The sequence below is a fragment of the Armigeres subalbatus genome, chromosome 1 (assembly GCF_024139115.2).
Source record: "Armigeres subalbatus isolate Guangzhou_Male chromosome 1, GZ_Asu_2, whole genome shotgun sequence".
NCBI classification, from domain to species: Eukaryota; Metazoa; Arthropoda; class Insecta; order Diptera; family Culicidae; genus Armigeres; species Armigeres subalbatus.
Window position 1 is genome coordinate 271,562,224 of NC_085139.1, and position 19,108 is coordinate 271,581,331.

Genomic DNA, 19,108 nt, shown 5'->3' on the forward strand with positions numbered 1-19,108 from the left:
AGACTGATAAAAATCCACAAGTCATCTTCCATATGATCAATCCACCTTTCTCGAAGCACACCTAACCTTCTTGTATCTAGAGGATGGTTTTCGAAGAGACGGCTATCGCGGCCTAATTAACGTTTTGTAATAGTGGAGGAGAAGACAGCCAGCTGTCATCGAGCGATAAAGTAGAATCATAGAAATTTCACACGGTGTGGTATAGGATATGGAGTATATTTTTGTACATTCAAAGTTAATTGCCTATATGCAGGGTATTAAGCCACCCGGAATGGAAATTAATTAGGGGAGAACGGTCCAAAATGCACCCCTGGGGCAAAATGGCCTCACTCATAAAATCACTTATATAATCTGTTGTAGTACATTTATGAACGAATATTACTATTACAATTCATAATTAGTTATCCATCATTGAGCTCCATTGGAAAAAAATAGCAAAATCCCTTCATATTTACTCAAATTTAATGATTTGCTATTCTTCCACCACATCCGTAAGATTGTAGTTCAATCCATTAAGAAAAACAAACAACCATGCGTTCACCATCATTTTGCATGCAATTGAGTCATTTTAGACCACCATTCGGGCGTTTTGCCCCAGGCCTATTTTTAAAACTTTTTTTAAATGCGTTGGAAAGTCATGAAAACCTTATTGTTTTGAATAAGAGATCATTGTGAAATGTAGCTGGGTTTGTAAATTTTGCACCTATACGTTGAAATTCCACATAGTTCTGGACTATTACATTACTGTCTCCTATATAATTCAAAACCATTCCAAACAATACTTGTAAAACAGTACGAATCATCTATCGCAACAATACGTCTACACTACCTCAAATATTTTCAACAATACGTCTACACTACCTCAAATATTTTCAACAATACGATAAATGGTATTTCACCAATTTACAATATGTGGAAAGGGCGGTTAAGTTATGTTACTATACAAAAATCGTCATTTTCTCGAACAAAATTTTCCACATATTCTACAACATAATGTTGAGATATCATTCACTTTACGAGATTCGAACAATAAGTTTTATTTTAAAGTTATAATCGGAGTATATCAGGAAAATTTGTGCAACGGTACCTCTTGCGTTTAATTATTGCTTCAAATTTTTATTTTCAATTTCTTTCAATTTAATAATTATTTTCATCAACTTTCTGATTAATTTCAAATCCTGTTTATTATCAATAAGTATAAATGTTACCAAACATAACAAACGTATAAAATTGAGATTCAAATCACGGCAAATGCTTGGTAGAGCGTACCATTGGTACTTCGCGTATACCTGAAGGAATAAATTGACCAAATCTCGCGGCCCTCAGCCTTTTACCCAGCAATTCCTATCATCCTTCCTATTCCTGCATGCCCGTTGTGCTGGCTGGGGTACGAGCCACCTTGGGGAAGATCGGGTAACCATCAACTCTGGTGGGAACTAGGGTCGTACGCTGACATGGAATAGGGAGGTTTGATCCTTTCCTGGGGTGCCAATCTAATCGAGCGTCTGTTCTCCATGTTAAAAGCGGCTCACAACAGCGTCTGTTTCCCTATCTGTTCCCATTCTAGGAGATCCTGATCATTGTCCGAGTACCAGCAAGGAGCTCAAAACAAAATTGTGCACCATAGTCCACCGGAATCGTCTTCCGGAAATTTAAAGGGTTGGCGACAAGTTCGGTAGCCAGCCTTAAAAATAACAAGCAACAAATAATCAGCAAGAAAATAATCAATGCAATTCAGTCAAACTTACCATTATTCATTCCAATTGGTTGGAATCTAAATTACAACACTCTAACTGAACTTGTGTTTTTTACTTGTGTTTTATTCCACTCCGATGCACGGAATGGAAAGTGTCAAAATCTTTCGATAGACGGATTATATACAATTATTCATCAACTGTCCTCCGAACTTTAACCATATGTATTGTTGTGCAAATGACGTAGTTCATAATCCAAAACTGAAAAGCAATTATGGTCTTAATGTAAATGAACTTCAACGTAAATGTTAACGGTGTGTATTAAAATGAGTTTATAATCAGTACATTAAACGAAATGTTTTTTTTTTTTTCTATGCGGGATGCTTAGGTACCTATTTTTGTTTATATGCGCGAAAACATCGAAAAAGCTTAAGGGGTGCATTTTGGACCGTTCTCCCCTACTATGTCTGAAACTCGATTATGCATATGTACAACATGTGATAGATAGTTCGGAAAAGGTATTGAAGGGTAACCGCCCCTTCGGTGGGCTTTGATCCCACGACCCCAGTACACTAGACAGGTGCTTTTCCCTACTAAGCTAAGAAGGACCTCCGTCGTCCTCCGCAGCTTAGCGGGTAATGATGAAACCAAATTCCCAGCACCAGGTAACAGCCGAACTCTCGCAAAACGTACTAACTATCTCATATGTTTTTTTGTACACATGCCAACCAAGTATGATGAATATTTAGTATTGTCCGGCTCCTACACATAGACCTGTGCGCCGCCGCCGCCGGTGGTTTTACTCACGCCGCCGCCGCCGACAATTTTGGGTCGGCGCGCCGCCGATCTTAATTTTGCCACGCCGATGACTAATCGCAATAAAAAAAAATCAATTAACTTAAGTCGAGTCGAGTAAAGTACAAACTAAAGATGGCCTTATAGTTGAAGACGAAATACGTTTCTGTAAAGCAATACAACGTGGTGGAGTTTATTGGAATAGTACTAATCTCGTCTTATGATAGTTCATAAATGGTGAAAAGGTGGAAATCGTCAGAATTCAATTTCAAATCTACCTTACGAGATGATGTCTCTAAGTCAGTGTGGTGAAATACATTGTGTGGATTAATAAATATGTTGGTTGATAAGTTTATGAGTTTGCATTAGGCTTCATCTAGTGGATTTCTTCTACCAAGTAGAATAACACATACAATGTTTAACTGATCTTTGGAATTCTTCTAAGCCAAGCCTTTGGCATTCAGTCGAGCACCTAAACCTGTAGGTGACTTTAGAAATTCTTTTTTCTCCGAAAATTCCTTCAGAATTTACATTACGAAATTCTTCAGAACATAATTTACGAATTTCTTTAGAACATTCCTTATGGAATGGAATTCCTACGAAAAATAAGCTAGAAATTCGTTCCAAGACTCCTTAAGGAATTCCTGTAGAAATTCTATAATGAATTTCTTCGGAAATTGTTTATCAACACTTTTTTTAAGCAATGCCTTCGGATTTTTTTTTTGAGAATTACTTCGGAAATTTCTCCTATGATTTTTTTTTTCGGCAATTATTCCATGAATTCCTTAAATTAATTCTTCCAGATATTACATAAAAGGTTTCTTAGAATGATATGGAAATGCTAATATTGTTGACGCAGAAATGGTGAACTGGCCACCCTGCCACCGTCGTTTTTAAAGCGGCGCCGAACCTGTCAAAGCGGTGCGTTGTTCGAAGTGACAGACGTCAACGAGTGACGGACGACCTGTCAAAAACCATTTCCGGCCCTTCATTCTTTTTACAGTTCGCAGTAAAACAAAGTGCAGCTCGCGTGTGGAAAATAAAACCTTAACTAAAAATAGGATAGCAGTAGTGCATAAGTAATTTATAGTGAATAGTGTGTATTTGAGCCATATTCACACAGTGAAAGTTAAATACGTTGAGTTTGAGACGAGTTTATTAACTCAACCAATTGAGGTTAGTTTAGGTTAGTTTCTGAATTCAAGCCCTAATCATTGAATTCCTTAGTCCAGAGCATAGTTCGTTGTCCGAGTCCGCCGCCAGTCCGTTGATCCGTAGATACCTGAAAAGAGAAAGAAAAGTAAGAAGAAATTAAATAAAAATAATCAAATACTAAAACTAAATCGAATAGGTCTTGTCTCACGTGGACGTAAAATCGAACCGTAGGGTGCGCAAACAAAGGGCACACCGAATTGTAAGAGCTTTCTAATACTATCATGGAATATTGTACTTACCATTTGAATTATATTACAGTTGAAGCAACAACAACAACAACAACAACACCAATAATAATAACAACAGAATACAAATATCGTTCGCTATCAAAACGGCTCGCCTAATTATTTGACCCTACGACAGCCTTGACAAAAACTTCAAAATTCGTGGTCATGGACAGGAACATGGATGGCCTTGCGGAAGGGCAGGAGGAGGACTCCAACTGTGCGGCCTGCCAACGTCCGGACGATGCGGAGGATATGGTCCAGTGTGACCAATGCGACATATGGATGCATTACACTTGTGGCGGAGTGAACGAGAGCATCGCAAATCGCTCGTGGGTGTGCGGCAATTGCACCACACTGCAAGAAGACGTCGTTTCGGTACGCAGTGGATCCAGTCGGTCCAGCTCAACCTCGGTATTCTCAGTTTGCCTTAGTCAACTGGCGGAAAGGCAACAACTAGAACGCGCTCGTTTGGAACTAGAGCTGCAGCGCCGTCATTTGGATGAGCAGCAGCAGCTAATCAACAAGGTAATTGGCGGAGAGGAAACAAAAACCACTCACAGCAGAGCGAGCAATGCAGTGACGTCGCCTCCATGCGACAAGCGCCAATCGACACCGCTCCCTCCCGGAGCTCCAACAGCTTCGAAGACACGTCGGTCGGTCCCACCAGCTGGCACTCCTCGTTCTACTGCTCCTGTTATGGTGTCGATTCCTCTTACCGCGGTCGAACCGCGCACAGTTAAGATTTTGGAAGGTAAGAAGAATCCTCATGTCGCACTGCAGGAACTCAGGAACCGGGTTGAGCAGTGCGAGCGTCGCGCCAATCCAACACCTGACCAACTGGCAGATTTGAATGTGCAGCTCGAGCTATGCCGGAAGGTTCTGGAAGGGTTCCAGACCGGTGCGGAAGCAAACGACATCAGCAATCTGGCGGATGTACAGCAACCAAAGCACGCGAGCCCGTCGCGCTTGGTAAAACAAACCGGCACAATCCCTAAGGCGAATCGGAAACTGCAGTCGGTTCCCGAAGGCGAACTGGGAGCAGTAGGTGGGGCCTTCCCGCAGAGACATCTCTGGCCACTGGAGAAGGCGGTAAGCCAAACCGGCTGGCCGTCGGTGAGTAAAACGAACCCATCATCTGAAATCCATCCGAATGATATGGAACCCCCAGGTAAGCGTCAAGCCTTGAGCCATTCTATCAAAATTATAAAGAAGAAAGCGTCCAATTATTGCCCCACGACCAACAATCAAATTACCCAAGGGCAGCTGCGAGTTAACGCGCGCCCGGGGGAGTTTTGTATGCCTCCTACAAATTCCCATGAGCAGCTGCGAGATTCATTCGCGCACCAGGTCAATGCAACTTTGTACCACAATCAACCTGAACAATATTCATCCGGTGTGCAAACGCGTAATCTCCCCTCGCGTACGGTTGAATCGTCTCTGTCCCCTCGTCAATCCGAAAATGTTCATCGAAACCAGGTGATTCCCCAGCTAGACCCAGCTCGCCCCACACAGCAGCAGCTTGCAGCAAGGCAGTCCCTGGCTAAGGAACTTCCTCGATTTACCGGTGACCCAGCTGAATGGCCGATCTTCATCTCAAACTACCGGTACACAAGCGAAGCTTGTGGTTTTTCGGATGGAGAAAATATGCTCCGCTTACAACGATGCCTATCTGGTCCTGCTCTCGAAACAGTTCGCAGTCGCTTGGTACTTCCAGCAGCAGTGCCACAAGTGATCGAGACCCTACGTATGCGGTTTGGACGTCCGGAGCTGCTGATCAACGCTTTGCTTCGGAAGGTGCGAGAAATTCCAGCTCCTAGGTCCGACAAGTTGGAAGGGCTGATCGAGTTCGGAATGGCGGTGCAGGCACTGTGCGATCACATCGAAGCAGCGGATGAACGCGCTCACCTATCGAACCCATCGCTACTGCAAGAGCTTGTGGCGAAACTTCCCGGGGATCAACGAATGATGTGGGCGGGATACAAACGAGGATTCCAATGCGTCGATTTAAAAACCTTCGGTGATTATATGGCAACAGTGGTACGGGATGCAACTAGTGTGGTGACCTTTGAACCGGAGGTAAAACGGAGCAGCGTTCGTGACCGTCCGAAGAACAAAGGATTTGTTAACTCTCATGCAACGGAAGCATCTGCAAAACCAGAGGATTCATTACGTGAACACAAGGAAATGCCGAAGCACTTCGATTGTACTCACTGCAACAAAAGCGGACACCGAGTGCGTGACTGCAATGCGTTCAAGCAGTTGCACGTCGACGATCGCTGGAGACGAGTGCGATCCTTGGGTCTGTGTCAGAACTGTTTATTCAGCCACGGAAGACGCGCGTGTCGCGGACGAAAGCTCTGTGACATCGGAGGGTGCCAATTCCGCCATCCGCTTCTGCACTCTTCTAGAGGTCCACCGAAGCCGTCGGAACTCACGATGCAGATAGCTGAAAATCATACTCATCGCCACCTGACTTCTTCGACGCTATTTCGGATCATTCCAGTGACTGTACATGGAAGTAAAGGATCGATTGACACATTCGCCTTTCTCGATGAAGGTTCTGACCTGACGTTGGTAGAAAGTGATTTGGTTACCTCGCTCGGTGTGAAAGGTAATACCCTTCCTCTATGTCTACGGTGGACCGGGAATACATCTCGCGTAGAAAAAGGCTCGCAGCAGATTTCGATCGAGATCGCTGGAATCGGTCAACAAAAGCGGCATAAGCTGCTGAACGCAAGAACGGTAAGCAACCTAGGACTCCCTGCTCAAAGTTTCCAGATAGAAGAAGCAGCTCAACTACACAAACACTTGAAAGGCATCCCTATTACTAGCTACCAGAACGCAGTGCCCAAGATCCTAATTGGGGTAGACAACTTGCGCCTGGCGCTGCCTTTGAAAGTACGGGAAGGTGAAGGATCAGCACCGGTGGCGGTTAAAACCAGACTTGGTTGGTGCGTCTACGGTCCACGAGGAAACAGCAAACAAGAATCCTACAGTTTCCACGTTTGTGAATGTTCCTGCGACGAAGCACTCCACGATGCAGTGAAGGAATTTTTCGCCGTTGAAGGAGTTGGCGCCCGACCGGCAGAAATCGCGCTGACGAAAGAAGAGGAACGAGCACTCACTATTATGGAAGCTACTACTCGGCGAATAGGAAATCATTTCGAAACAGGCCTCATATGGAAGGAAGACCAGGTGGAATTCCCGAACAATTACTACATGGCAGTACGTCGACTAGAGTGTCTAGAACGCAGAATGGATCGCGATGCGGGACTGAAGGAGAATCTCCACCGGCAAATTCGCGAATACGAGGCAAAGGGCTACACGCACAAGGCTACGAAAGCGGAAATGGAAGCAGCAGATCCTAGAAGAGTGTGGTATCTTCCGGTTGGAGCGGTGATAAACCCCAAGAAGCCGGGGAAAGTCCGTATCATCTGGGACGCAGCGGCCAAGGTGGATGGCATATCCCTGAACAGCGCTCTTCTTAAAGGCCCCGATCAACTCTCTTCTCTTCCGGCCGTTCTTTTTCGCTTTCGGCTGTATGGAGTAGCACTTAGCTCGGATATCCAGGAAATGTTTCACCAGATCCGAATCCGTGAAGAAGACAAGAGCTCCCAGCGTTTTTTGTGGCGTGCCAAACCGTCCGAAAAGCCAACCGTCTACTTTATGGATGTCGCCACATTTGGCAGCACCTGTTCACCAGCTTCGGCACAATTCGTAAAAAATCGGAACGCTGAGCAACATCGAGAGCTTTATCCCGAAGCGGCGAAAGCGATTGTCGACGACCACTACGTCGACGATTATCTGGCGAGTTTCAGTTCGGAAGAAGAGGCAGCAAAGATAGCAAGCGAAGTACGATACGTACACAATAACGGGGGATTCCAGCTACACAATTGGCGGTCGAACAGTGCTACGGTACTAGAGCGTCTGGGTGAAGTGCAACCTGAAACAGACAAGCAGCTAAACCTGGTAGATGCAGCGAAATCCGAAAGGGTACTCGGAATGCTGTGGAGCCCTTCAACCGATGAACGGAGTTCTCCCACACAGATGAGCGAAGAGGTGCAAACGCTGATCCATACAACGACACGGCCGACGAAGAGACAAATATTACGGTGCGTTATGACCCTATTCGATCCTTTGGGCTGCTCTCTCCGTTTATCATACACGGCAAGGTCCTTATTCAAGACCTGTGGCGCGAAGGCACAGGTGGGACGAGCAAGCAAGTCAGTGACATCGTCTTCGCAAAATGGGAGAGATGGGTACAGATGATCCAGTACATTGCCAGAGTCCGGATTCCCAGATGCTATTTCCGTCATGCCAACAAGAGGACGTACCGCAATTCCGAGATACACGTTTTCGTTGACGCTAGTGAGGTAGCATACTCTTGTGCAGTCTACCTGCGTACATTCGACAGAGTCGGAGATCCGCAGTGCTGCCTAATTGCAGGCAAATCAAAGGTCGCCCCGCTGAAGCCGTGGTCGATTCCCAGACTCGAACTGCAAGGGTGTGTCCTAGGTGTACGATGGTCGAAATTCGTCAGGGAAAACCACGATGTCCCCGTCTCCGACATAGTGTTTTGGACGGACTCCAGGACAGCACTGGCCTGGATCAAGTCAGATCCTAGAAATTATCGGCAATTCGTGTCCTTCAGAGTAAGTGAGATTCTGGAGCACACAACAGCAAGTCAGTGGCGATGGGTGCCATCATCGTCCAACCCAGCGGATGAAGCAACTAAATGGGGCAGTGGACCTTACTTTCACCACGACAGCAAGTGGTTTCAGGGACCCGACTTTCTACGGCTTCCGGAACATGAGTGGCCCCGCTCGAAAGAGCCAGTGACTGCTACTAGTGACGAAATGCGTACGCCAGTTCTACATCACTGTTCATTTCAACCGGCGATTGATTTCGACAGGTTCTCATCCTGGGATCGCCTACAACGAGCAACAGCATACGCTCTCCGATTCATACACAATTCGGCCCAGAGGCGTACGAAATATACGGGACAACTGCAACAAGCAGAGCTACGGGCAGCAGAGGAAACCATTTTTAGGTTGGTACAGCGGGAATCATATCCAGATGAGATAGCAGCACTATCGAACAAAGCGCCGAACGAGACCGGGCAGGAGATCATCGGGAAGCATAGCTCCATCTACCGACTGATGCCAATCTTGGATAAACACGGCTTGTTACGAGAGCGCGGCAGGGTCGGCGCGGCAGAGGACGTCTGCTACGACGTGCGCCACCCCGTAATCCTACCGAGAAAACACCGAGTAACGGAGCTTCTTGTACATCGATACCACCACCACCTCCGCCATGGCAACGCAGAGACAGTTGTTAACGAACTTCGTCAGCGGTACACTATCCCTAGACTCCGCGTGGTGGTTAAGCAAGTCAGCCGTAACTGCGCTTATTGTAAAATCCGTCGGGCTAGGCCGGCGAACCCACCAATGGCACCACTTCCAGCTGCGCGCCTGGCACATCATGAACGAGCCTTCACGTATACCGGGGTGGACTACTTCGGACCACTGTTGGTGAAGTTGGGAAGATCAACGTCAAACGATGGATCGCATTGTTTACATGCCTGACAGTGCGCGCCGTTCATCTTGAAGTCGCTTATACGTTATCCACAGAGTCCTGCATTTCCTGCGTCCGTCGATTCGTGGGTCGGCGGGGACCACCCGCCGAATTTTTCAGCGACAACGGAACAAATTTCCAAGGTGCCGATCGAGTGTTGCAGCACCAGATAAGCCAGGGACTGTCAGCAACGTTCACCAGTACCAACACAAAGTGGAACTTCATTCCGCCGGGAGCACCACATATGGGCGGGGCATGGGAACGCTTAGTGCAGTCAGTGAAAGCAGCGATGGGCGAAGCGTACTCCGAGGAGAAGCTGGATGACGAGGGGCTGCAGACACTGGTCGTGGAGGCGGAAAGTATAGTCAACTCAAGGCCTCTGACGTACTTACCACTTGAATCCGAGGAAGCAGAAGCACTCACTCCGAACCACTTTCTGTTGCTGAGTTCAAGTGGAGTGAAGCATTCAATAACCCAAACCGAAGAGGGCCCGCGAAGTGAGCTGGTTCGCCGAAAAATTCTTGGGAAATCACACGAGCAAATCCGCACCAAGCTTGACGCTTTCTGGAAACGCTGGTTGGTAGAATACTTGCCGGTGATCCGTCGACAACCGAAATGGTTCGATGACACCAGAACGATGATCGCAGGAGACTTGGTGATGGTCGCGGAACCATTTAAGCGTAATGGATGGGAACGCGGACGAATTGTACGTATGATTCCGAGCGCAGATGGGCAGCATCGACAAGCCGTCGTGAAGATAGGACAGAAGAGTCTGCTGAGGCCGGTGACAAGGCTGGCGTTACTAGACTTGGAGGAAAAACGTGAAGTTCCGGAAGGTTCCGGACTACACCCGGGGGAGACTGTTGACGCAGAAATGGTGAACTGGCCACCCTGCCACCGTCGTTTTTAAAGCGGCGCCGAACCTGTCAAAGCGGTGCGTTGTTCGAAGTGACAGACGTCAACGAGTGACGGACGACCTGTCAAAAACCATTTCCGGCCCTTCATTCTTTTTACAGTTCGCAGTAAAACAAAGTGCAGCTCGCGTGTGGAAAATAAAACCTTAACTAAAAATAGGATAGCAGTAGTGCATAAGTAATTTATAGTGAATAGTGTGTATTTGAGCCATATTCACACAGTGAAAGTTAAATACGTTGAGTTTGAGACGAGTTTATTAACTCAACCAATTGAGGTTAGTTTAGGTTAGTTTCTGAATTCAAGCCCTAATCATTGAATTCCTTAGTCCAGAGCATAGTTCGTTGTCCGAGTCCGCCGCCAGTCCGTTGATCCGTAGATACCTGAAAAGAGAAAGAAAAGTAAGAAGAAATTAAATAAAAATAATCAAATACTAAAACTAAATCGAATAGGTCTTGTCTCACGTGGACGTAAAATCGAACCGTAGGGTGCGCAAACAAAGGGCACACCGAATTGTAAGAGCTTTCTAATACTATCATGGAATATTGTACTTACCATTTGAATTATATTACAGTTGAAGCAACAACAACAACACCAATAATAATAACAACAGAATACAAATATCATTCGCTATCAAAACGGCTCGCCTAATTATTTGACCCTACGACAGCCTTGACAAATATCATCTTCCAAACTTGGACGTACATGTTCATGATAGCATTAGAGGCGAAAGTATAGAATTGATAGTTCCGTTAGGATACGGCAGGCATGAAGAATGTTTTTATAGAAGTCGATTTGAAAGCGAGCGGAGGGCAATATTTGTGATGGCACATATCACACGACCTTCCTTCTGCCAAGCTCCCGTATGAAGGGGGAGGGAAGAATATCAGTGTGGAAGCTGATATATCTCCACTGGCAAAAGGAAGGTGGTTTGACTTGCTCATATGCCATCGCGTGCGGAAGGATTTGCTATCGACGAGTACTGTCTCCAAATTTCTAATATGACATCAGCATTTAGTCGAATAGGATTTTTATTGCACAGTTAGTTGGTTGCGACGAGACGGACGCAATGAGAAAACAGAACTGTGCAATAAAAATCCTATTCGACTAAATGCTGATGTCATATTAGAAATTTGGAGACAGTACTCGATAGCAAATCCTTCGATAGCAAATCCTTCCGCACGCGATGGCAAACCACCTTCCTTTTGCCAGTGGAGATATATCAGCTTCCACACTGATATTCTTCCCTCCCCCTTCATACGGGAGCTTGGCAGAAGGAAGGTCGTGTGATATGTGCCATCACAAATATTGCCCTCCGCTCGCTTTCAAATCGACTTCTATAAAAACATTCTTCATGCCTGCCGTATCCTAACGGAACTATCAATTCTATACTTTCGCCTCTAATGCTATCATGAACATGTACGTCCAAGTTTGGAAGATGATATTAGCATTTCCATATCATTGTAAATCGTTTAACTTCACGTAGAAGTAACACACACGAAATCATTAATTTAGGTTTCTTAGATCTTTTCAAGGAACTTCTACGGAACTTCTACCAGCAATTCCTTTAAAACATTCTTCGGGAATCCTTCCTAAAGGAATTTCCAGAGAAATCCATAAAGGAATGTCTGAATGTATTTTTGAAGGAAGTTATGAATAAATTCCTAACAGAATTTCAGAGGAAATGCCTTCTGGTATGTCTGAAATAATTCCTAGATAAATCCAGGAATTCCTTTGGAATGTTTCTAAGAAATCGATTAGCAGTTTCCCTCGGAATTTGCCTCAGGGAGTCCTACAAAAACTCATCCGGAAACGAATTCCAGAAACTCTTTTGGTATACCTTGCAAAGTTCTAGGATAAAATTTCCTTAAGAATTCTTGAACAAGTTCCAGAAAGAATATCCAAGAAACTCCTGAAAGATTTTTCAAAGTAACTCCTGAATGAACTTCTGATTTTCTTAGAAATCTCCGCAAGTTCCTTTGGACATTCCGTCAAGATTTCGTTCAGGAACACGGATATACCTTCTGAAAATCCTACACAAACTCTGTTTGAAATATCTACGAAAAATGTTTGAGGAGTTCCTTAGGAAATTGTTTCAGAATTCCTCCAAAAACTCTCTTAAAACTCCTACAGAAATTCAATTACGACTTACTTTGGAAATTTCATCAAGTTTTGAAAATTTGCTTAAGAATTTCTTAAAAGAAAATTAATTGAGAATTTCCAGCGAAAGATACTTTTTGGATTTTTTTTGTAATTTCCTCTAGGGGTTCCTTAGCATCAAGACATTTTTCCTGAAATTACCTTAGGGATTCTTTCAAATATACCTTAGGCAATTTCTGAAGATTGTTTCCGGATTATCCTTTGAAAATTCCTCCAGTAAATTCTTTGGTTACTTTAGGAAGCTACCTACAGACACTGACAAAACTACCTCTGTAAACGGGAAGGGTCGTTTGGCCGAAACCCATTCAGCCGAACAAACCATTAGGCCGAAACCAATCTGGCCGAAAGGGTAATTTGGCCGAAAGGGTCATTTTGCCGAAAGGGTAGTTTGGCCTAAAGGGTCATTTGGCCGGAATGGTCTTTTGGCCGAAAGGGTCATTTGGCCGAATAGGACATTTGACCGTATAAGACATTTGACCGAATAGGTCATTTGAAAAGTGAGAAATTAGGAGTGCGAAGAGAGACGTCTTAATTCTCATTCCTCATTTCTCACTTCTCACTGTAAAAAGAGAGAAGCGCGAAGTGAGCAGTGAGACGTCTCACTATTCACTTCGCGCTTCACAATTTCTACAGTGAGAAGAGAAAAATGAAAAAGAGTGAGACATCTCACTACTCACTTTCATTTCTTACTGTTCCCTGTAAACAGTGAGAATTGAGACGTCTCCCTTTTCACTCCTCATTTACCACTTATCGTTGTAAAAAATGAGAAGCATGAAATGAATAGTGAGATGTCTCATTACCCACTTAGTTCAACTCACTTTTCATAATAAAGAGAATAGTGAGACGTCTCACTTCTTACTCTTTATTTATATCTTCTCATTGTAGAAAGTGGGACGTGAGATGACTCACTTCCCATTTCTCACTTCTCACTGTGAAAAGTTAGTAGTGCGAAGTGGGTAGTGAGACGTCTCGCTACTCACCTCATGCTTCTCACTTTTTACAGTAAGAAGTGAGAAATAAGGAATGAGAATTGAGACGTCTCTCTTCTCATTCCTAATTTCTCACTTTTCAAATAACCTATTCGGCCAAATGACCTATTAGGCTAAATGTCTTATTCGGCCAAATGTCCTATTCAGCCAAATTACTCCTACGGCTAAACGACGTTTTCGACCAAATGACCCTTTCGGCCAAATGACCCCATCAGCCAAATGACCCTTTCGGCCTAAAGACCAGTTTGGCCAAATTACCCTTTGACCAAATGACCCTTTGGCCAAATTACCCTTTCGGCCAAACAACCTTTTTGACCAAAGGATCATTTCGCCCGAACGACCCTTTCGGCCGCCAAATTACCATTTCTGTCAAATGACCCTTTCAGGCAATCGACCCTTTCGGCCAAATGACTTTCGGTCTAATGGTCTGTTCGGCAAAATGGTACATTCGGCCAAACATCTTTCAGCCAAATGACATTGGCAAAAAGATGCAGTGTTTGAGCAGAAAATACTGCGCGGTGGAGAATAGTAAATGGCGCAGACGAACGAATGAATCACTATTGTACCAAGTTTATAAAAATGCAGACAAAGGCAGGCTGATAAAATATGGCAGATTACAGTGGGCTGAACATGTAGAGAGACCAGCAAAAAACCTTCCGGGAGTGTGGAAGAGGACGTTGGCTCCGGGGTAGACCCCGGACTCAGTGGCTGTGTGCAATCGAGGAAGATGCTCGTGCAGCCGGTGTGCAGGGAGACTGGCGACAGGCGGCCCAAGAACGAGCAACCTGGAATAGGAAATTAAATTCGGTTTTCCTCCGGACAACACGGAGTGTACGACCATCATAGGTATAGATAAATTTAGAATTAAATTTTTGGACATTTTCCTCAGGAATTTCTTCACGACATTCTCCATTTCTTTTGATTTTTTTAGGATCCCTTCAGATATTCATTCAACGCTCCTTTAAAAATTTATTTGAAATTCTGTTAGGACTTTAGAATATCTGCGAGGATTTCTTCGAAATTTTCCTGAAGGGTTCCTATTGATTTTTCTTTGAGAATTCCTTCAGTTCTCACATATTTTTCGGAAATTTCTTCAAAAATGTTGCCGGGTTGCCTTCAAAAACTTTATCCGACATTACTTCAGGAAATCGTTTTGAAATTCCATTAGAAAACTCTTTCAGGAATTCCATCGGAAATTAGTTCATTGTTGAATAAATTTCCGAATGAATTCCTGCAGGATTAGCTCTACTAAAGGAATTTCCCAAAGAGAACGTGAATGGATTTTAGAAAGAATACCTATACAAATTTCAGTAGGAATTCTCATAGAATTTTACGAAGGAATTGCTTATGATCTTTACTAAGAAATGTCTGTAGAAATTTTCTAAAAAAAATTCTAGTTTCATCCAGAAATTCCTTCAGGGACTACACCAAGAACTTTTTGGCATATTTAACCAAATTTCAGGAAAAAATTTAAATTTGGTTGGTCATCCCCAGTCCTACTCAGCTAGTATTTATTTTTATTTATGTTGATCATAACATTTTAACATAAATAACATTTTGAAATCAGGTATTGATTAGTGTCGCCGACAATTGACTATTTTGAATGTGCTGCTTGATGATCGGCAAACGTAGAATATTGCAATTTTAATCCACTGAAGTTGATTTGTATACGGACGATTCCTGTCGTGTGAATCAAAACCGCATGAATCCAAAAACCCGCATTAACCTTCTGTCTGTGCTCAAAAAATCTTACGTTGTCTGTGCTCTGGGGTCAAATTGACCCCAAATTGAAATTGCTATAACTTTTTTATTGTTTGTCCGATTTTGGATTTTTGGGGCTGTTTCGAAAGATAGTTTAATCATCTTTCAGGTAGTAACCCAAGATTGACTATTGGTGGGTGGGTACATCGCAGGGAGGGGTTTTAGTGAACAAGGGTACAAAAACAGTGATTTTTCACGATTATTTTACTTATATCCGAAAATTCTACCCATTTTGAACTGCACCTTTTTTAAGAAGGTATTGCAGCAAGGCGTGTGCTTTAACATGAGGCGTTGATTAGCTTAGAACTTGGCCGCCAGCTGGTGGTATATTTGAATTCATTATTTTAGACTACTCAAAATATTCCGATGTATGAAATTCTCCTCAGTGTAAATATTCTTATCGCACAAATTTAAAATTTGTTAAAATGGCGTCTTGATCAAAGGTCGTCTAGTGGAAATGGACTGTCTTGTGACGTAATATTTGGGAATTTTACAAATAGGCGGCAAATTGGCTGATCTTTGGTTACGCATGTAGACCCAAAGGACTTAATTCCAGGGTTTTCTTGGATGACCTAAAACATATTATGTGAACACATTCTATTATTTGCAGCATCGCTCGAGCAGGTTGAATACAAAGAAAACTTTTGATGAACTCTACCACAACATTCATGTTAGCCAAAAATGCTACAAACCAAAATACATCAGATCTCACATGGAACAGTATACTCAAATATAACAGCTCACTAGTGCTGCATCTTGGAAGAAGTGCTCATTATATTAAGCACCGCTTTGTAGTCCTGGACATCCTGAATAATGTTGCCGAATACAACTTGGGTGTAGGTATCAGGGATCTCAAGCTAAAGCAATATTTCAAACATGCAAGAATATTGCAAGTACACTAGCGCCGCCTATTTGTAAATTTCCTAATTATTTATTCCGTCACATGACAGTCCATTCCCACCAAATGAACTTTGTTAAAGACGTCATCTTTACAAATTTCAAATTTGTGCGATAAGAATATTTACAATGTGGAAAATTCCATATATCGGAATTACTTGAGTAGTCTAAAATAATGAATTCAAATATACCGCCACCTAGCGACCAAGCTTAAAACTAATCAATGCCTGATGTCAAAGCACACGCCTTCTTGCGTAACAAACCTGAAAAGGTGCAGTTCAAAATGGGTAGAATTTTCAGATATAAGTAAAATAAGCATGAAAAATCACTGTTTTTGTACCATTTTTTACGAAAACCCCTCCCCGCGATGTACCCGCCCACCAATAGTCAATCTTTGATAACGACCTGAAAGATGATTAAATTATCTTTCGAAACAGCCCCAAAAATCCAAAATTGGACAAACATTGAAAAAGTTATAGCAATTTCAATTTGGGGTCAATTTGACCCCAGAGCACAGACAAAAAGTTAAAATTGATTTTTCCAGTCATTGTTTTTTTCCTCCACGCCGGTTCACGCCGCCGCCGCCGCCGCCGATCAAAGTCAACGGCGCGCCGCCGCCACCGGGGCAAAAGTGACCACCACGCCGCCGCCGCCGATGATGTGACCGGCGCACAGGTCTACCTACACACTTGCTTCCTCAGCAACGGCACTCAATGAAGTAGGAGTAGGGTTGTGTGAGGTTGTGCCAGTTGGTCGCCAGATCCCGACCCGACCACACAAGCGAAGAGCGATCGCCACTCGAGCTCAGTACATTCAAAAGGGGCGGTTTACCCTCCAATACCTTTTCCGAACTAAATCTATCACATGTTGTACATATGCATAATCGAGTATACAGACATAGTAATTAATTTCCATTCCGGGTGGCTTAATACCCGACGTATAGGCAATTAACTTTGAATGTACTGAAATCGAGTGGCGATCTCTCTTCGCTTGTGTGGTCGGGTCGGGATCTGACGAGCGGTAACAATATTCATGAAGGTTCCAAATTTCATAATTAATAGGATTATTGAGCTTGAACTTAAAGATAGAACATGTTTACGCTGGAGAAATCTGAAGACCCCTAGAGTTAGCAAAAGTAAAGGAGTAAAGCAAGACTGTCCACTATCCCCGCGTCTCTTCACAATCCTGATGCACCACGTTCTCTGCAAGCTAAAGCTAAAGTTCCCGGAGATATCGTTAGGAATAGGACGCTCTCTGAAACTGCCTGTCATCCTGGCATATGCAGATGATATTCTTATCATCTGCAATGACCTAAAGTTGCTCAACGAAATTAGCACAGCCCTAAAGCAGCTATTGGAGGAGGTAGGACTCGAGATACATCCTGGAAAATCGGAGCTATTAGTCCGAGACCCTAAATGCACAAAGTCAGCGATTGAAGAAGCCTTCAGCATCGCAAACATAGACATGAAAGCACGGCCCATCGTTAGGTACTTGGGGGCATACCTTACATCAATTCTCAATCGTCCGGAGAATGTAAGGAAAAGGTGCCTTCACGGAACGAAAGTGGGAAAAATGATTCTCCCATTCCTTCTAAAAAACAAACCACCATGGTCCATCGCCAAACGAATTTATGCATCAGTAGTGGTGCCCACAGTAGTGTTCGGTCTGAACGCCACAGCTCTTACCGCTAGGAACCGAAGAACCCTACGTCACTTCGAAAGGAAAACTACACAGGAATGGTACAAAGCTTGCGGTGGGACGGAAAGCGTGTCGACAAAAAAGCTGCTTTCGAAGAGAACAATAGGAAAAAAGGTAAAAATATACAGAATTTTGTACTGGGGGCATATCATGAGACGAGAAAATAATCATCTTCTACAAACTGCATACCATCTTCAACTGTCAGGACCTAAAAGAACCTGCCGCCCATGCGTCACGTGGTTCAAAACATTACAAAAAGAACTTCGATCCTTCAACAAGACTAGGGAAGATTTCATCACTTTTCTTCTGGACAGAGATGCTCTTAAAAGGGAAACAAACAAGTTATATAGTTTGGCCGATGAGTCAGACAGTGAAGAAACGGAGGAGGAAACAGAAACAGATGAAGAAAGCGATAGAGATAACTGGATGAATGTATAAATAACCCAAACAAAATACATATGCATAAATAAATTAGTGAAATGAAAATAAACAAACAACGATGATCTGAACTTGCTATAGTAGACCCTCTATTTTAGTTTATTATCAGACTAAGGCTGGAGTGGCCTGTGCTGCACATAAAAGACTTCTCCATTCAGCTCGGTCCATGGCTGTACTTCGCCAACCACGCAGTCTGCGGAGGGTCCGCAAATCGTCCTCCACCTGATCGATCCACCTTGCCCGCTGTGCACCTCGCCTTCTTGTTCCCGTCGGATCGTTGTCGAGAACCATTTTCACCGGATTACTGTCCGACATTCTGGCTACGTGCCCGGCCCACCGCAGTCTTCCGATTTTCGCGGTGTGAACGATGGATGGTTCTCCCAACAGTTGATGCAACTGGTGGTTCATTCGCCTCCTCCACGTACCGTCCGCCATCTGCACCCCACCATAGATGGTACGCAACACTTTCCTTTCAAAAACTCCCAGTTGGTCCTCCACGAGCATCGTCCAGGTCTCGTGTCCGTAGAGAACTACCAGTCTTATAAGCGTTTTGTACTTAGATAGTCAGTTTGGTACGGCGGCGAACTCTATTCGATCGGAGCGTCTTGCGGAGTCCAAAGTACGTACGATAGTAGACCCCCTAGAGGTCCATAATAGAAAATTGCTATCCTATAGTCGACACTCGATTTGATTTTCATGTTCCGTTTCGGGGTGTTCCCCTTCCTTATTATGGACCCACCAAACTATT

General features: G+C 43.9%; 1 long non-coding RNA gene across 2 annotated transcripts; it reads left to right on the top strand.

Moving 5' to 3' along the window:
• Positions 1-3,361: 3,361 nt before the first annotated feature.
• LOC134214138 (uncharacterized) lies at positions 3,362-4,099 on the top strand. 2 transcript variants are annotated; one of them, XR_009979679.1, is made up of 4 exons: positions 3,362-3,665; positions 3,717-3,789; positions 3,841-3,903; positions 3,963-4,099. It is a non-coding gene; the product is annotated as an uncharacterized LOC134214138 (long non-coding RNA). The 2 variants fall into 2 exon arrangements; XR_009979675.1 differs by having other exon boundaries at positions 3,362-3,789.
• The last annotated feature ends 15,009 nt before the right edge of the window (positions 4,100-19,108 follow it).